The sequence below is a fragment of the Trachypithecus francoisi genome, unplaced genomic scaffold, assembly GCF_009764315.1.
Source record: "Trachypithecus francoisi isolate TF-2019V2 unplaced genomic scaffold, Tfra_2.0 Lachesis_group4, whole genome shotgun sequence".
NCBI lineage: Eukaryota > Metazoa > Chordata > Mammalia > Primates > Cercopithecidae > Trachypithecus > Trachypithecus francoisi.
The window spans coordinates 4,839,014-4,858,046 of NW_022681469.1; the positions used below are offsets into that span (position 1 = coordinate 4,839,014).

Consider the following 19,033-nt stretch of genomic DNA (forward strand, 5'->3'; position numbering starts at 1 on the left):
CAGCATTTCCAGTGGAGCCAAACCTCCACCTTACTTTATCTACGCATCCCTGAGAAAAATCACCTCCTACTAGCAAAGACTAATGGATAGGCTGAGAGACAGAAACTTGACCGGAAGACGAAACGGTGACGAAAAGCTCCAGGGGTAAGGGACAGATTGTTGGAAAGAGCTTGGTCCAAAAGTCTGGAAATTTGGCCTCTATTTTAGGCTTTGCCACAGACTGGCTATGCCAGAAGTATGCCGTGCAACCTCTAAAGCAGTATCCTAAAAGGGATACAGCATGATATCGCTTTAGGACACAGCATGAGAGTCCCCTCTCCTTTTTCATGTCTGCTAGCAGGAAGCCTTTATGATGGCTGGAGCTAGAGCAGCCATGTTGTTCCTTTAGGTGATGTTGGAAATGGAAGGTAAAAGCAAAACAGAGTGTAGATTCCACCTCTGGACTTACATGTGGAAAATAAATGAATTTGAGAGACAAATAAATTTCTATCTTTCTTAAACTACTATTATTTTAATCTTTCTGTTGCTGAGAGTTGACTTGAATCCTAATAAAGAAATACAATCATACTCTGACTGTAACTTCTGGATTTGGAATCAGGAGAATTTGGTTCTAATCCCACTGCAGTGCTTTTAGAGGCCAATTACTTTACCTTGCAGTCTTTCATTTTCAGCAATAGAATACCTTATTTTTCTGAAAAGGTTACTGTGCTGATTAATTGAGATCAGCTATGTTCAGGCATTTTGAAAGAAAGAAAAGAAAGAACACATTTTATAAATACGAGGTGCCATCTCCCCCAGTGGCACTCAGATCTCTGAAAGGGGAAAACCAACTGCATCTTTTGACCACACATTCACCCATGATTTTATTTACAAAGGAAAAAAAGGAATCATCTAGTATTTTAGGTGGAATCTATGAAAAAGCTTTGCCTGTACATAACTCTTGCCCTTCTGACTTAAAAGCAAACAAAATAATCCAAAATGCAAATAGCAGGAAGGCCAGTGTTTTATACAGACAGAAGAAAAATCCTTACATGGAACAATTCTGTCTACTCATTGGGTTGGAAAAACAGAGAAACAAATGATTAGAGGTTTCTTCACTCTCCCAGGAAAAGTAGGCAGGTCCTCTGAGAAGGAATCATCCACTGCTTCTGACTTGCCCGTTTATGTCTGCAAGCCTCAAAGTGCCTGATGGCACAGTGACTGCGGTGGGCTGTTTCTTTCCGAGAAGATCTGGCATGTGTCACAAACGTGGGATGTCAAAGGCAGATATCTCCTGGTGGCATGTGGCTGCCTGTGTCCCTCTGCTTTAGGCAGAATGTGAGTCTGAATTTGGCTGGCTCCAGGGGGCTGTCTGTGCCACCGGGGCAGAGGGACAGACTGCCTCCCAGGCTCCTCCAGCAAAACATGCTGGAAGTTTACCAAGTGGCATCATTAGTATAAATTCACTGTGTCTTATGACTCTGACTCTGATCACAGACTCTCTCCCTTCTGACTTTGACCCATAAAGACTTTGCCAGGATTATTACAGAAAGTCTAGTCAATTAGAGAGGTAGAACCCATCATCTGAAAGCTGCAGGATAACCGGGTTATGACTCTAAGCTCCGAGTGGGTGGAGGTCTCATCACACACAAGTCATTAATATATTGTAGTAAGTGGAAGTAAGAATGTCCTCGCATTTGTTTCCTGGTGAAGTGAGAACCCATGTCTGATGTAGTTGCTAAACCTGGAGTCCTAGAAAATTCCTACGCTTACTAGCTATTAACTGTGGAATCTCAGACAGGTTATACGGCTTTTCTGTGCCTTGATACTCCCATCTGAAAAAAAAAGGAGATATTAATAATGCCAATTAATAACTTAAATGACATTAGAACCATATCTGGGTTCACCTATTAGGTCCTACTAAGTATGAAGCATAAGGACCACTAACATTATTAGCAGAAAGCAACCAGCGACAACCCCCAGGCATCCGAGTAACTTAGGCCTTCCTGTGAAAATCCACAGGGTTTATGGGAATACTTTACCTGTAAGGCCTGATAAAAGTGTATCCTGGAGATCAAGTATGGCTACGGTCCTTCCATTTCATACGCTTCTGGTAAGACTGTGCAATTCATCATCTGGACTAGGATACTTGGCTGTGCAAGGGGTTGCTTTAATAATCACAGCAGGGCAAGTGATGTCACCTGGGCATGAACACTGATTTGTTCTCAAAGTCAGCGTCGTTTTGCCAAAAAAAACTTGACAAAACCAAATTTTTCTATGTACCAAAGCTTTAAAAATTCAAAATCCTGACTTAGTTTGATGGATATAAGTTTTAGTTTAATGTATTTGGAACAAGTGGTTATGTAAGCTTGAATCATCAGGACTGTAAATCTGACAATTATATTCCATGCATGCCATCGATAAAGGTTCTAATTTAAGAAATAACAAATCAACTCTCTCAAAAAAGAACAAATTGATCTGCATCATAATTTAACTAACATACAATAAGACTCAGCTGATCTTTAGGGGTTGTTCTTGTAGTCATCCACAAAAACCAACGAACGGCGTATCAGGTCTTCTGCAGTACAAGACATTGTTTTTACAAGTGAAGGAGCATTCATTTTACTGGTACACATCTCAGTCAAGAGATTGTAGCAATCTTTGGTCAGTAATGAGTTGTGTCCTGTTAGCTGATGAGAATGTTCAGCTCAATTTATAGCTATCGGTGGAGCTGGTAAAGGTCATCACTGCATCTCATTTGTTAGAGCTGCCCCTCCGAATGGTGGAGGCATAGGGTAAACGTGTTGAAAATTGTAGCTTGCAGTGCAATATCTGTTTACTCCATTAGGAAATGGATTTTTTAAGTGCCCAAGTTCTGTTGGTTTCGTTTTTTCTTGATTTTGTTTTGCTTTTGCTCTCAGGACACAACACTGCTGTCATTTCCATGTGATCTCCATGAGTGCACTGCTGTGCGTTTAAAAGGCAACATATTTCTTTCCCTACTTTCAACACCACAGAATTACAAAGTAAATTGTCTTCCCTTAAACAATATCATGATACTTCATTTATTCTAGGAACTAAACAATGTCAACTAGATCAACATTAGTAACTATCACACAAGTACAGAAACAACTGCGTATGAGTACATGCATACACATGCCTACCTCACTAACGCCAAAGTATCTGATTTTATGAACCATGAGTTCACCTTCCACACCCTGTCCTAGGTTTGCTTATTCAACTCAATTCATTCATTCAAGATTTTTGTCATCCTCTGTGCAGATACTGTGCTGGGTGCTCAACTCTCACCCTGTGGAGAAGCTCGTCTGTGGGATCTTCCCCTTCGCCAAGCAGAATCGCAGGACACACCTGCCCCAGATTCAGGCAAAATTCTGCAAATGAGTGCTACAACCAGGATCTGATTTTGTTTCTTTCCCTTGAATGGAATCACACTATTATTCCAACCTAGAACACCAAATAAATACTGACTGTGGGGGTGCCTCCTACATGTCCAGTCCTGCCAGGGGAGCAACAGAGGCAGGTGATGGCCTTGATCCACACTCAGCAATTTCTTCCCCATCTCCCAGTCCTTGGATCATGTTTTTCTTTCCCCATGTGTCATTCTGCTTTGATAGGAGAAACCATGTCATGCTACGTTTTGGTGTGCTTTCATATAGCAAACATAATGAGGATTTCAAAAGAAAAAATCATAACAGAAAAGACTGAAAGCCTGTGAGTGAAATCAGAAAACTCGAGATGGCATTCAGCTGCTGTGCGCTATCCCGGTGCCAGGGGCCATGTTGCCAAGACAAAACACCCCCAAGTGCTAGAATAAACTACCCCACAGAGATATCCACGCCCTGAGTCCTTTTAGTGAGGCCACTGATCACTGTTCACAAACAAGAGCAGATTTTGTAAGTTTGACCATTTGATTTCTGCTTATGCTTCTATTCCATGTAATTGAATCATGAGCAAATAACTATTTTCATTTTGGAAATTCACGTATCTTACATTTCTCATCCAAGTCCTGAGTCTTAAGTCCTCACTCCATGCGTTAAATCAAAGGATAGAGTCTTACTCAAGTGAATAAATATTATAATTGTGCTTCCCACATAGATTTGCCTGGTTGTTTTCTGCTTTCATAGGAATCAGCCATGGTATGTACAATATATGTCTTTCATGATTATATGTCACATTTTCTTGAGTCAGTGCATGTGAGACATTTCTCCTGGGAGACTGCAGATGCCTCCTCTGGGGCTCAGCTCTCATTCTCCTTTCAGTAGCACTCGGCACCTTCCTGCATGGCTAAGCATAGTCTCCTGACATTCCCAGTCCTTTGCACTCCCTGCATGTTGGAATGCTGCAACTCTCCTTTTATGTTTCTGTCTGAACCAAAAAAACCAGAGTTCGGAGTAGGTATTGAGGAAGTCCTTCTGGTCATCAGGGAAAGCAGGAAAACACTCTTCCAGGAAGTCAGGCTGTGGAGCAGTTTTGTGAAGTAAGATTAGACAGAGCTAGTGCCACAAGAGTCTGGCCCCAGGAAAGATCTTGAGGACTCTGTTTAAAGTTCACTGGACTATCCCCAGACCTGAAAAAGAGTGACTATTTGTAGGGAAAAGAGAGAAAAGAAAACAGAAAAGGTAGTAGGTGTAAGGCATATCATGGATCGAATTTGGCAAAATTTACTGAGCTCTTAAGACCTTTTCAATAGAATAGATTGTATTTTTGTTCTCACTGTTTAAGCACTGTCACTCCCAGACTACAAAATTGATGATGGTTTTTCCTATTCCTGCAGTGATCATCTGGGCCTCCATGCACTGTGGGAACTTAGAGCTGGAAGAGACATGGGGTTGTCTTCACATGCAAGTGTATTGACTTTACTCATGAAGAAACAGGCCAGGCGCGGTGGCTCACACCTGTAATCCCAGCACTTTGGAAGGCCGAGGAGGACAGATCACACGAGGTCAGGATTTCGAGACCATCCTGGCTAACATGGTGAAACCTCGTCTCTACTAAAAATACAAAAAATTAGCCAGGCGTGGTGGCGGGCACCTGTAGTCCCAGCTACTCAGGAGGCTGAGGGAGGAGAGGTGCTTGAACCCAGGAGGTGGAGGTTGTAGTGAGCTGAGATCGTGCCACTGCACTCCAGCCTGGGCGACAGAGTGAGACTCTGTCAAAAAAAAAAAAAAAAAAGAAAGAAAGGAAAGAATCAGACTCAGAAACAGTAAATGCCCAATGTCAGGAATCTAGTCCATGGTCCGGCACCAGGTCTTCTGGCCTCTCATGCACTGTGGATGCTGATCGTTGTAGAAAGAACACTAGGGAGGACAGGACAGTTATTCCACAAGGAAGGACACTATCTGCTTCTCCAGTCACATGGTATTCCAGGGAATGGTGGCTGACTTTTTGAAGGGCCACACCAGAGTCCTCAAAAGCAAATTTTACGACAGGCCATTCGAAACAGACTTTGTAAGCCAGGTAAACTCTCCAGCCACTTCCACAGAATGTAGTAACAGACCCTCACACAGAAATAACTCTATTTCCATTGAAGAGAGACAAGTGTATATTGTTTGTTCTTTTGTACATTAAGCATTTTAAGGTCTAATTTCTTGGATGTCAAAATGGCATTGAAATGACTTTGTCATGTCCACTATTTGGGATGGTTTCTGGAAATATTAAGAGCTCCGTATAAATGTTATGACAGTTCCTCAAAAGATTAAACATAGAATTACCACTTGATCCAGCAATTCCTCTGCCAGGCATAGACTTAGAAGAAATGAAAGCAGAGACTCGAACAGATATTTGTACACTCATGTGCATAGCAGCATCATTTACAATGGCCAAAAGGTAGGCGCCTCCAAGATTCCACTGACAGATAAATGGACCAAAAAAATGTTGTCTGTCTATATAATGGAATATCATTCAGCTTTAAGAGAGAAGGAAGTTCTGTCACAGGCTACAACATGGATGAACCCTTAAGACATTATGATAAGTGAAATAAGCCAGTCACAAAAGGACAAATACTGCGTGATTCCACTGACATGAGGTCCCTACCGTAGTCAAATTCACAGAGACAGGAACTAGAACGGTGGGCGCAGGGGCTGGGGGAATGGGGAGTTAGTTTTAATGAGGACAGAGTTTCAGTTTGGAAAGTAGGAAGGATCTGGAGATGGATGGTAGAGATGGGTGCACAGCAATGTGAATGTACCACTGAAGTATATACTCTAATATGATTAAAATGGTGGATTTTATATTATATATATTTAACAACAATTGAAAAAAAAGAATTCCTGAGAAAGAAAAATGAGTTTGATGGAAAGTATGAGAAGGAGAGGGTCTGAAATAGTATCTAGCTGTATTTCTAACCCATTTATTTTTTCTTTTTGTGAGGGAGTCTTGCTCTGTCACCCAGGCTGGAGTGCAGTGGTGCTATCTCGGCTCACCACAACCTCTGCCTCCCGGGTTCAAGGGATTTTCCCACCTCAGCATCCCAAGAACCTAGGATTACAGCTACCCACCACCATGCCTGGCTAATTTTTTTTGAATTTTAGTAGAGACAGGGTTTCACTATGTTTATCAGGCTGGCCTTGAACTCCTGACCTCAGGTAATCCACACCCTTGGCCTCCCAAAGTGCTGGGATTACAGGCTGTGCCCGGCCGTCTAACCTTTCTTGATTTCATTCAGACCCAAAGTTTATGGCTTTGGAAATCACAGCTTTAGAAATAAAAATCAGCATGAAAGAAATTACTTATGACTAATTTAAGAAAGATTTATGGGTTTAAGTAGGTGTTTATTTCCTCTCTCTCCTCAGTGCCATATTCAGAATTGCTACTGGGTGGCACATGCCCAGGGTTGAACAGTTGTTCCTGGGATGACTCCAAGGTCTGGTGGGAAGGAAACTATCCTCAAAGCTATGTCGCTGTGTTGACACATGAGGCCAAGACCCCACTGGGAGCTTGTGGTGGAATCAGTGCAGGGCTTTGGGTGGTGTGAAATGTGTTCCATGTTTCCCAGGGTGGACATCTCTAATGGATGATTAGAGCTGACGAAAAGGCAGAGCTGAGTCCTTGTTTCACCCCGAGAGTTCCTGCTTTGGGTCAATCCACACTTACATTCCCCCATGAATGAGGTAGGTAGGGTGAGAGATTGTTATCCATCCATCCAAAATCTTCTTGTTAGTCTCAGCATTTGTCCCACGCCAATAAAAGATTAATTGGGCACATTAAAAAACAAACCAACAAAAACTCAACTCTAATTCCAAGAGGAAAGTTTGGGGCAATTAGCTTTTCTGGTAAAGCCTCCTCCAGCTACATTTGAGTGACTACCCACAGTAATGCAGATGTCCAGGACTGTGAGCTTGGTGGGAGTTCTGTTGGACATTCATGAGTCACAAAAAGTAGTGGTCTCAGGTTAACTAAAGTTTGGTAGGATAGAATAGAAGATATGGAAAATAATTCCGTTCCCAGCAAAAATGCTCCTATAAGTCATTTACGAAGAAATTCCATAACTGAGCAGATTTAAGGGCTTCAGGATAAAGAGAAGGAAGAAGAAAATAATGAATGAACTAGTGTGTTTGGGGCGTCACACTTTTGGAGTATGGGAAGGATGCTCTTAAGACTTTTTCAATGGGATAGACTGTATTTTTGTTCTCACCGTTTAGGCACCGTCACTCCCGGACTACAAAATTGATGATGGTTTTCCTATTCCTGTAGGCAAGAAAGCCATCGTATAGTCTATGGTCTCCCGCAGTTGTCCCTAGAGTATGTCCCCTTGAGTCTAATCTAATGACTGAATTCTCAATCTAGAACTACTTTTGTCCTCACAAAATTTATTATCAATCAAGGGATGAAAATTTATTCATCTACAGGTCTGAAAACCACAAGAGGTCTAGCATGAAGTCATCCTTCTCAGTAAGAATTTGTCATCCCTAAGATGATGATTTCACTCCCTTCCCATTACACGTGATCTCCACTTTGTAGTATGTGATTTGAGATTTTATTTATGGGACCTATTGATCGGGCTCAAAAGGTCTGATAGTTCTCATCGCCTTCATTATCCTCGCCATCGAAGACGTCCCTCTTCCACAAATGAGAGTAACTCATTGCAATGTAAATGAGGATTAAGTCATTATTTTTAACTTGCCATTCTCTTTTCTTCACCCATGAGCAAAGAGCTTTAACAGTCAAAGCTTTAGTGATGTGTCATTATGCCTGGCAGCTACCAAGTGTGAAGGAAAAATTACCATTAGAATTATCAATGATGCTTGAGCATCCTTTAAAGTACTTTAAATAACATTACACGTAGAAGCACATGGGGGCACTTTGGTTCACCAGGAATAGAGAAAAATAATCACTTCTGTGACAAGATTATCTGAAAGCCATTATATATGTCATTATGCTTTTATAAAGAAACTGTTTAAGAGGTTTAAAGCTTTTCCAATTAGCTGGGCAATCAAAATTGAAACATGATTACGTCTAAAAATATATACAAATTAGAAGGAAAATGAATAATGTTTATGAATTGAGTGCCATGATTTTAGAGGAAAACATAGCCTTCTGTCAATTACCTCAATGACTTTTATTTAATCTTTATCATTAGTTACTAGACCCATTTTATGTAAGTAGGCTTCAGGTCCTTAAAGAATCAAGGAACTGATTATGTGATAGTTTATGGCAAATGTTAGTCCAGCACACATCTAGAAAACTGTGCTGCATCATAATTTAAATGTTTTAACAAATTCTATTAGGATCATTTACAACTAGATAAAAAGTATCACCAACTAATGTTTGAATAAATCCATTTCATTTGAAAGTATAAAAGCTTGGTATGTTCTTCCATTTGTTTGTGTCCTCTTTTATCTCATTGAGCAGTGGTTTGTAGTTCTCCTTGAAGAGGTCCTTTACATCCTTTGTAAGTTGAATTCCTAGGCATTTTATTCTCTTTGAAGCTATTGTGAATGGGAGTTCATTCATGATTTGGCTCTCTGTTTGTCTGTTACTGGTGTGTAAGAATGCTTGTGATTTTTGCACATTGATTTTGTATCCTGAGACTTTGCTGAAGTTGCTTATCAGCTTAAAGAGATTTTGGGCTGAGACGATGGGGTTTTCTAAATATACAATCATGTCATCTGCAAACAGGTACAATTTGACTTCTTCTTTTCCTAACTGAATACGCTTTATTTCTGTCTCTTGCCTAATTGCCCTAGCCAGAACTTCCAACACTATGTTGAATAGGAGTAATGAGAGAGGGCATCCCTGTCTTGTGCCAGTTTTCAAAGGGAATGCTTCCAGTTTTTGCCTATTCAGTATGATACTGGCTGTGGGTTTGTCATAAATAGCTCTTATTATTTTGAGATATGTTACATCAATACTGAATTTATTGAGAGTTTTTAGCATGAAGGGCTGTTGAATTTTGTCAAAAGCCTTTTCTGCATCTATTGAGATAATCATGTGGTTTTTGTCTTTGGTTCTGTTTATATGCTGGATTATGTTTATTGATTTCCGTATGTTGAACCAGCCTTGAATCCCAGGGATAAAGCCCACTTGATCATGGTGGATAAGCTTTTTGATATGCTGCTGGATTCGGTTTGCCAGTATTTTATTGAGGATTTTTGCATCAATGTTCATCAAGGATATTGGTCTAAAGTTCTCTTTTTTTGTTGTGTCTCTGCCAGGCTTTGGTATCAGGATGATGTTGGCCTCATAAAATGAGTTAGGGAGGATTCCCTCTTTTTCTATTGATTGGAATAGTTTCAGAAGGAATGGTACCAGCTCCTCCTTGTACCTCTGGTAGAATTCAGCTGTGAATCCATCTGGTCCTGGACTTTTTTTGGTTGGTAGCCTATTAATTATTGCCTCAATTTCAGAGCCTGCTATTGGTCTCTTCAGGGATTCAACTTCTTCCTGGTTTAGTCTTGGGAGAGTGTAAGTGTCCAGGAAATTATCCATTTCTTCTAGGTTTTCTAGTTTATTTGCATAGAGCTGTGAATCAATATCGTGAAAATGGCCATACTGCCCAAGGTAATTTATAGATTCAATGCCATCCCCATCAAGCTACCAATGACTTTCTTCACAGAATTGGAAAAAACTGCTTTAAAGTTCATATGGAACCAAAAAACAGCCCGCAATGCCAAGACAATCCTAAGTCAAAAGAACAAAGCTGGAGGCATCACACTACCTGACTTCAAACTATACTACAAGGCTACAGTAACCAAAACAGCATGGTACTGGTACCAAAACAGAGATATAGACCAATGGAACAGAACAGAGCCCTCAGAAATAATACCACACATCTACAGCCATCTGATCTTTGACAAACCTGAGAGAAACAAGAAATGGGGAAAGGATCCCCTATTTAATAAATGGCACTGGGAAAATTGACTAGCCATAAGTAGAAAGCTGAAACTGGATCCTTTCCTTACTCCTTATACGAAAATTAATTCAAGATGGATTAGAGACTTAAATGTTAGACCTAATACCATAAAAACCTTAGAAGAAAACCTAGGTAATATCATTCAGGACATAGGCATTGGCAAGGACTTCATGTCTAAAACACCAAAAGCAACGGCAGCAAAAGCCAAAATTGACAAATGGGATCTAATTAAACTAAAGAGCTTCTGCACAGCAAAAGAAACTACCATTACAGTGAACAGGCAACCTACAGAATGGGAGAAAATTTTTGCAATCTACTCATCTGACAAAGGGCTAATATCCAGAACCTACAAGGAACTCAAACAAATTTACAAGAAAAAAACAAACAACCCCATCAAAAAGTGGGCAAAGGATATGAACAGACGTTTCTCAAAAGAAGACATTCATACAGCCAACAGACACATGAAAAAATGCTCATCGTCACTGGCCATCAGAGAAATGCAAATCAAAACCAATGAGATATCATCTCACACCAGTTAGAATGGCAATCATTAAAAAGTCAGGAAACAACAGGTGCTGGAGAGGATGTGGAGAAATAGGAACACTTTTACAGTGTTGGTGGAATTGAAAACTAGTTCAACCATTATGGAAAACAGTATGGCGATTCCTCAAGGATCCAGAATGAGAAATACCATATGACCCAGCCACCCCATTACTGGGTATATACCCAAAGGATTATAAATCATGCTGCTATAAAGACACATGCACACGTATGTTTATTGCGGCACTATTCACAATGACAAAGACTTGGAATCAGCCCAGATGTCTATCAGTGACAGACTGGATTAAGAAAATGTGGCACATATACACCATGGAATACTATGCAGCCATAAAAAAAGGATGAGTTCGTGTCCTTTGTAGGGACATGGATGCAGCTGGAAACGATTATTCTCAGCAAACTATCACAAGAACAGAAAACCAAACACCACATGTTGTCACTCATAGGTGGGAATTGAACAATGAGATCACTTGGACACGGGAAGGGGAACATCACACACTGGGGCCTATTGTGGGGAGGAAGTTATACCTGATGTAAGTGATGAGTTGATGTGTGCTGACGAGTTGATGGGTGCAGCACACCAACATGGCACATGTATAGACACGTAACAAACCTGCACGTTGTGCACATGTACCCTAGAACTTAAAGTATAATAAAAAAAAGAATTAAAAAAAAGAAGAAAGTATAAAAGCTGTTAAGACAATACTATGGCAAGATTATAATCAATTCTCTAGAAATAAGTTAGGAAAATGGAGTATTTGTTTGGGCTACAATTAGGTGTTACCAGGATGCAACACACTTTACAGAACATACCTGTATTTATTAATTGGTTCTAGAATTTTGCCAGTTATGAACTAGTCCTATAGAGTTTACCTTTTTTGACAACTAAAACAATCATCTCATTTTCCCAGTCTTTTAGCTCCTTTCTCGTTTGCTTGCACATTTCTACAGATTATTTACAATGGTTCTGTAATTTCATTGACAAGCCAACTAGTACGCCTTAGGAATAAAGTGTTTGACTACTGAATAAAATATCACTGATGCAAAGACAAAAAATGTTTCTTTACCTGCACTGAATTCTCAAACACATGGTGTGGGCTTTCATCTTGCCTCCAGAGCCAGAGAGAGGGGTTTTCAAACTGGTGTTCATCCTGTCTAAATGCATGACTAAGAATAAGTTACTTAACCTCTCTGAATGGGTGATAATGATATTACCTACTTCACTGGCTTATGAAGCAATTAAAAGAGATAATGCATGCTAGATGTTTTGTGCTAGTATCTTAAACCTAATTATTTTTATTGTTATCCCAGCTCAAATTTACTTTAGATTGAGGTGAATCTCCCTGAGCAGCTCAGTGTTCTCTCACTATTTCCTGAACAATCTTCCCTCCCTTCTTAAGAACATGATATCAAATTTTAGTTTTCAATTTTGAAAAGTACGCTCCTTACTGGAGAATACGCAAGAATATTTACTGCATGATTATCCTGCATACCTCCTCCACGCCAGTGTCTATCTTTTCCTTTCTCTCTCTGTCTCTCTCTCTGTGGGTGTGTGTGTGTAAGACAGTGGTAGAGAGAGAGAGAGCATAACGGTGAGAGCAAGAGCAAGCACATGCTTTATCAAGATACAATTCACATACAAATAAATTCACCCAGTTAGGTATATAATTCAGTGGTTTTTAGTGTTTTCAGAGTTATTCAACCTCCTTACCCTCTTACTTGCTCCAATATTACTTGGCAGTTCTGTTCAATGCCCTTTACACTATTTTTTTTTTTTTTTTGAGTTGGGGTCTCACACTGTCACCTGGGCTGGAGTGCAATGGCATGATCTCGGCTCATTGTTACCTCCACCTCCCAGGTTCAAGCGATTCTCCTGCTTCATCCTCCCGAGTCACTGGGATTACAGGCACCTGCTACCACTCCTGGCTAATTTTTTGTATTTTTAGTAGAGATGGGGTTCACTATGTTGCCCAGGCTGGTCTTGACCTCCTGACCTCATGACCCACCTGCCTCAGCCTCCCAAAGTGTTGGAATTACAGGCATGAGCCACCGTGCCTGGTCCCTTTACACTTCTTACAAGCTTTACATCATCTTGGATCTTGGTCATCTTGGCCTGATTTTTAAGTCCTGAGCTTAGCTCCATTTTTACATACATTTTTCTTAAAGTCAAGATCATCAGAAAGCTGTCCAGGCTACTAAACTGGTTGCTGGAGATGTTTGTTCTATTTCTTCCTCATTAGTATTTCTCATGGCTGTGTGGTCAGAATTTGGTTTCTAAGGGCCTGCCACGAGTGTTGCACAGTCTTTCATCTGGGTAGGCCAGTATCTTAATAACAATAATGCATCTATTATCCTTCATTTTTAACAGCTTTATTGAGATAGAATTCACACCATACAATTCATCAATTTAAAGTGCACAATTTAATGGTCTTTAACATATTCACAGACATGTGCACCCACCATCATAATTAATTTTAGAATATTCTCATAACCTCAAAAAGGAATCCCTTAACTTTGAGCTATCACTTTCCTTGCCCCCATGCCCCTCATCCCTGTTCTAAGCAACCACTATCTCATTTTCTGTCTCTATAGAGTTCTCTGCTCTGAATAGTTCATATAAAAGGAATCATATATGTTGTAGTCTTTTGTGACTCTTCTTTTACAGTTTTCAAAATTAATCAGTGTGTAGCAGGTATCAGCATTTTATTGTTTTTTTTATGGCCAAATAATGTTCCATTATACAAATGTACGTTTGGGTTGTTTGCACTTTTTGGCTATTATGAATAATATTGTTATAAACATTAGTGCAATTATTTTTATATGGTTATATGTTTTCATTTTTCTTGAGTATACAGCTAGGAATGAAATTGCTGGGTCAAAGGGTAACTCTATGTTTATTTGTTTGGGAAAATGCCTGGCTATTTTCCAAAGTGGTTACACCATTTTCCATTACCACCAGCAGGACGTGAAGGTTCTGTTTTTTCCACATTCTCACCAACACTTGTTATCCGACTTTTTATTGTATCCATTCTAGGAGGAGGGGAGTAGTGTTTCACTGTGGTTTTGATTTACATTTTCCTGCTGAACAATGAAGTCAAATATCTTTTCACGTACATATTGCTATTTGTAAATCTTTCTTGGAGATATGTCTCCTCAGATTTTGTGCCCATTTTTAAATTGGAATAATTGTCTTTTTATTATTGGGTTTAAGGGTTCTTATGTAGTCTGGATATAAGTTCCTCAACAGGTAAATTATTTGCAAATATTTTCTCCTATTTGATAGATTGCCTTTTCCCTTTCTTCATGGCATCCTTTGAAACACAAAAGATTTAATTTTGATGAAGTTCAGTTTATCTATTTTTTCTTTTGTTGTTTTTGCTTTTTGTACTATATCTAAAAATCTTGCCAAATCCAATGTTATAAAGATTTACCCCTCTGTTTTCTTATAAAAATTATTTAGTTTTAGCTCCTACATTTAGTTTTTTGATCCCTTTTGAGGTAATTTTATCTATGGTGTGAGGTAAGGGTCCAACTTCGTTATTTTGCCTATGGCTGTCTAATTGTCCAGAATTATTTGTAAAAAAAGATATTAACACTCATTTTTATGCCACATTACCAAATTCTAAGCATTTTCACATGCATTATTATATTACACAACTTTACTCTGTGACATAGAAAATCTATGCTATTTTCTATTCTCTAAAGCTGATAAGCTTGGAAAGTGTAATTAGTGCCTTTTCTTTCTTAGCCTTCAACCAGACTACATTTTCCAAATTCCTCTGAGGTTAGTTGGGGAATGTGTGCCTGAATTCTAGCACAAGTGGTTCTACATTTGGTCTTTTTCCTCCTAGGCATTCAACTAGGCTACATTTCCCCTGCTCTCTGGCAGTTAGATGGGGGTCAAGAGACTGACTGTGAATTAATGGGAAATACAGGCAGAAAAGATACATAACTCTTTCAGGCCCAGCCCCTGAAAACTTCCTGTGACAGCCTCACCATTCTCTTCTTGAGTCTGCCATCAAGATACAGAGTATCCGTTAGAGGAATTTGAGTCCTTATAGATATACCACAGTCACTAGCTGGAAGGACCCTAGTCCCTGAAAGACTCCACGGAGGAATCCCTGCCTCCAGGCTCATCGTCATTAATTGCAATGTGAGAAAGAAATAAAACTATTCAAATTATTGTAGTGTTTAGGCAGAGATGGAGAATCCAGGTACAGGATAACAAGATGGAACTGGATAGGAGACAGGAGTTCACTAAAGGGGGGCTATGTTGGAGAAGTGTCCCAAGCTGGAAGGCAAGAGTTTGAGTTGCTTTTCATAGAGCCAAGCCCTGGATAAGGAAGGAACAGAGGGAAATAGATGCTGTATATAGTTCAGACAGTTTAACTGTTCTTTGATTACAAAGCAAATAATACATAGCAGATTTGGGGCTAGAACCTCTTTTTCTCAAATTTCTAATCAGAGACTCTTTCAATTAAGTTGAATGGGGAAGAGAGATTAATAAGTTCTTCCTCCATGATCTGAAAAACTGTCACTTCCCAAAAATATTACATTGATTCTGAGTTGCTCCAAAAGGAATAATTGAAAGCAAGCATAGAACATTCTGGGGATAAATTTTATCTTAATATTATAGAGAGTCATGTAACAGTCATCACTGGCTTCCTCACTGAGAGCACTGAACTATTACTTGATCAATACATTCAGACACAGATTGGCTGACCACAGGCCAGGGTTGCTGAGAGATTTCTTTATTGGGTGGATGATTGGTGAGATGACATCAAACCCTCTCCAGTCCTGCTCTTGCCTGCTGCTTCCTCACATAACTGACTTATGTTCACATCAGAGCCCTGGTTTGGAATGTCCTGCTAATTTACGCTTATACATCCCTTTAACATCTGATTTTCAAATCACCTCTCCAAAGTCTTCAAAGACTAACCCTTCTCTGTATTTTCCACCTTACTATGACTTAAAATGTATTATGGTTTCTTACTGGGGAATTTCAGGGTGGGGTGAGCAACAGGAAGGAGAGCATTAGGACAAATGCCTAATGCATGTGGGGCTTAAAACCTAGATGACAGGTTGATGGGTGCAGCAAACCACTATGGCACATGTCAACCTATGTAACAAACCTGCACATTCTGCATATGTATCCCAGAACTTAAAGTTAAAAAAAAAAAATTATGGTTTCTTAAAACTCGTTATTTGATTATGCTTTCTAAATGTTCTCTACTTGCACTAATGTTCATTTCTTCAAAACTTCTCTGTCATTCCACAAGTATCAAGAGCATTCCATCACTCAACTTAAAGTGCTTTTTATTATGAAGGGCATACAGTTGCTGCTTAACACACTCAATGGTCATCAAAGAAAAAATGCCTTAGGAGATTGACTAATATGCTTTGTTCACTTGGAAACCAATTTATCTATCTGCTGGGGCCTTGGCAAACTCACAGTGGCCCAGGGCTAGAAAAGTATGATGTGAAATTTCCAGGCTCTCAGAAAACTTTCTAGGGGAATTATTCCCAACAGTATTAATCTATTACTACTAGAAAGGGAAAGTGTGTATGTACGCATTAATTATCCTCCTAACTAAAAGTGCAGAAAGAAATGTTTGATAGTGCTTCTCTATAGTTATCCCCTGATCACACCAAGCAGTTTCTAAAAGGTGGGGAGAGAAGCACCTGACTTTTGCTATCATAAATATAGACCTTAATTTTAAGAGAGAAAGGAGAAATCATGTTTTTCTCTTTCAGATATTATGGGTCATGATCTTTTTATGCCTTTAGCATGATATCTAGAAAATAATGAAAGAGAAGTTGCTTTAAAATAGGTTATTTGGAGGAACTTAATGAAACACTGAGTATCACATTAATTTGATACTAAATAAGCCAAACAAGACAGCACTCATTTTATTATAAAGAGGACTTCCTTCTCAAAGCATTAGCCATTTGAATAATGTAGAGTAAATATCCCAATGTGATTCTTTTTAAGATAGTTGTATTATTATGAAATATACTATAAAACACAAAAAACTCAGGAATACGGGTTTCTATATATTTAATACTCACCCTCTAAAAACACATTGCTCCTGGTAGCACAAAAAAAAAGTGAAAATTTAACAATCTTTCCTGAAAATTCTTGAAAGCATTGAAAGGGATATGAATATCATCCCGTATCAACGGTGTCAGAGTTCAGGCCATTCTGAATACAACAGAGAAAAAAACTGTGTGTAAAATCCTACAAAATAGGAGCTACATCCATAATAGCAGAGTTAAGATCTCCAAACCTCTCTTCCAGAAAAGCAATGAGATTGCAAACATTGTCAAAACCAACGTTTTCAAATCTTGGCAATTAAACAATGACTTCCAACCATCTTAAGATAAGTATCTATAAGTCTATACTGATATAAATAAATAATTCAATAAATAAATAAATGGGGGAGAGTAGACAAATCTCTCACATGGAAGAATTCCAAGTAATTTCTACAGATACCCTGCTCTCAGGAAGAAAGCACATAGCCTTCAACTCCAAGTGAGGGCTATGCATAGTGACTTTCTTCCAAAAAGCATAGTATAGTAAGAGGGGTAAAAACATGTTGTTACAGTAGAGAAATATGACAAGCACAACCTTAGCCAGGTGATCAAGGTCAACACCAATGGCCATAAATCATATTGATAGCATGTTCCTTAGATATGTGATCAGAAAGGCATTTTACTTCTGTAGTCTTCCTTCAAAATCCCTATAAACCGAGTCTAACCAGGAGGGAAAGTGAAACAAAACAAAACAGAAATGATGCAATCGAAGAATATTCTATAAAAGACGTGACCCATATTTCTCAAGTACCCTTTTGTTGAGGTCACCAAAAACAAGGAACGGGAACATCTGCGAAGCTGTCACAGCAAGAGAAGCCTAAAGAGACGCACTGTGGTGTCCTGGTTGGGATCCTTGGGAGATAAAGGGGATATTAGGTGAAAGCTAAGGGAATCTGAATTAAGTATAAATTTTGGTTAATAGTGATGCATTACATCAATACTGCTTCATTCATTGTGTCAAATGTCGCATAATATATACGATGATAATAATAGGGGAAAATGGGTTTGGGGAAAATGGGTTTGGGGCGTATGGAAACTTTCCGTACTACCTTTGCAACTTTGCTATATATGTAAGTCTATTCTAAAATGTAAAAAGTTTATTTAAAAAAGTCTTTCAGAATAAAATTAAGCCAAGGATTAGTATAGGCTGAGAGGACTGTGCCAGACTACAGGGGATCCTGCCAGTTCTGGAATCCCAGGAATCTGACTTGGAAGTCTCTGAAGAGACTACAGTGTTCAGACTTTCCAGATGCTGCTGTCCAGAACACAAGTGTAAATCATACATTCCTGGTAGTCAAGAGACAGTCTCCTAGTTCTGATTCTCCAATTACAAAATGGAATAGTTTTTGTCAGCTTAATTCACTAAACATTTATGATCCTTATTTTCCTAAACTGCAAACTCTCTTTCAACATGGTAACTTTGACTGCATGGACCCAGATATGCATATGCTAGGTAATGCATGATTGAGGATTTAAAACCACAAACTACAAGTTTCAAAAACATGTAATTTTAATAGCATTCCACAGCAAAACAAAAAACAAAAAACAAAAAAAACCCTGATATTGTATATTTTCCATTACTGTTTTGTCTTTCAAAAACTGCCTAAACTTGTAAAAGATAAACTTGGATATTTTTAGTTAAGAAAGGCTATTTTGAGAGGCAGTATTTAATTTGCATTTTGAGGAATATGATATTGAGCTTTCGGGTTGTAATGATCTGTTGGATGAAAAAAGAAGACGAGACAAGAGTAATTTTTCATAAAAATTAGGTCCCATATGTTGATCCTTGAGTTATCTATTCTTGTACTCACATCTCTTTTAAATCACACCTAACTACAGTTTAAAAATAATTATTGAGGCTCCTGGCTTTGGCAGAAAGAGTGCCCTTGCTCAAATGATCATATGTCACATCGCTAATGTTATTATAAATGACAGGCAGCTAAATTTACACTCACGATAAGATTATATATTAATAAGTGATTTAATAGGTCAGTGATCAAGAAATCATACACCCAGTTAACAAGCCAGATA

The 19,033-nt window shown here is 38.9% G+C and overlaps 1 protein-coding gene across 4 annotated transcripts in view; it reads right to left on the bottom strand.

Annotated features, from left to right (window-relative positions):
• DPP6 (dipeptidyl peptidase like 6) overlaps positions 1–19,033 on the bottom strand; it is a 1,193,304-nt gene that overhangs the window by 396,185 nt on the left and 778,086 nt on the right. The gene's annotated exons all lie outside the window — the stretch shown is intronic.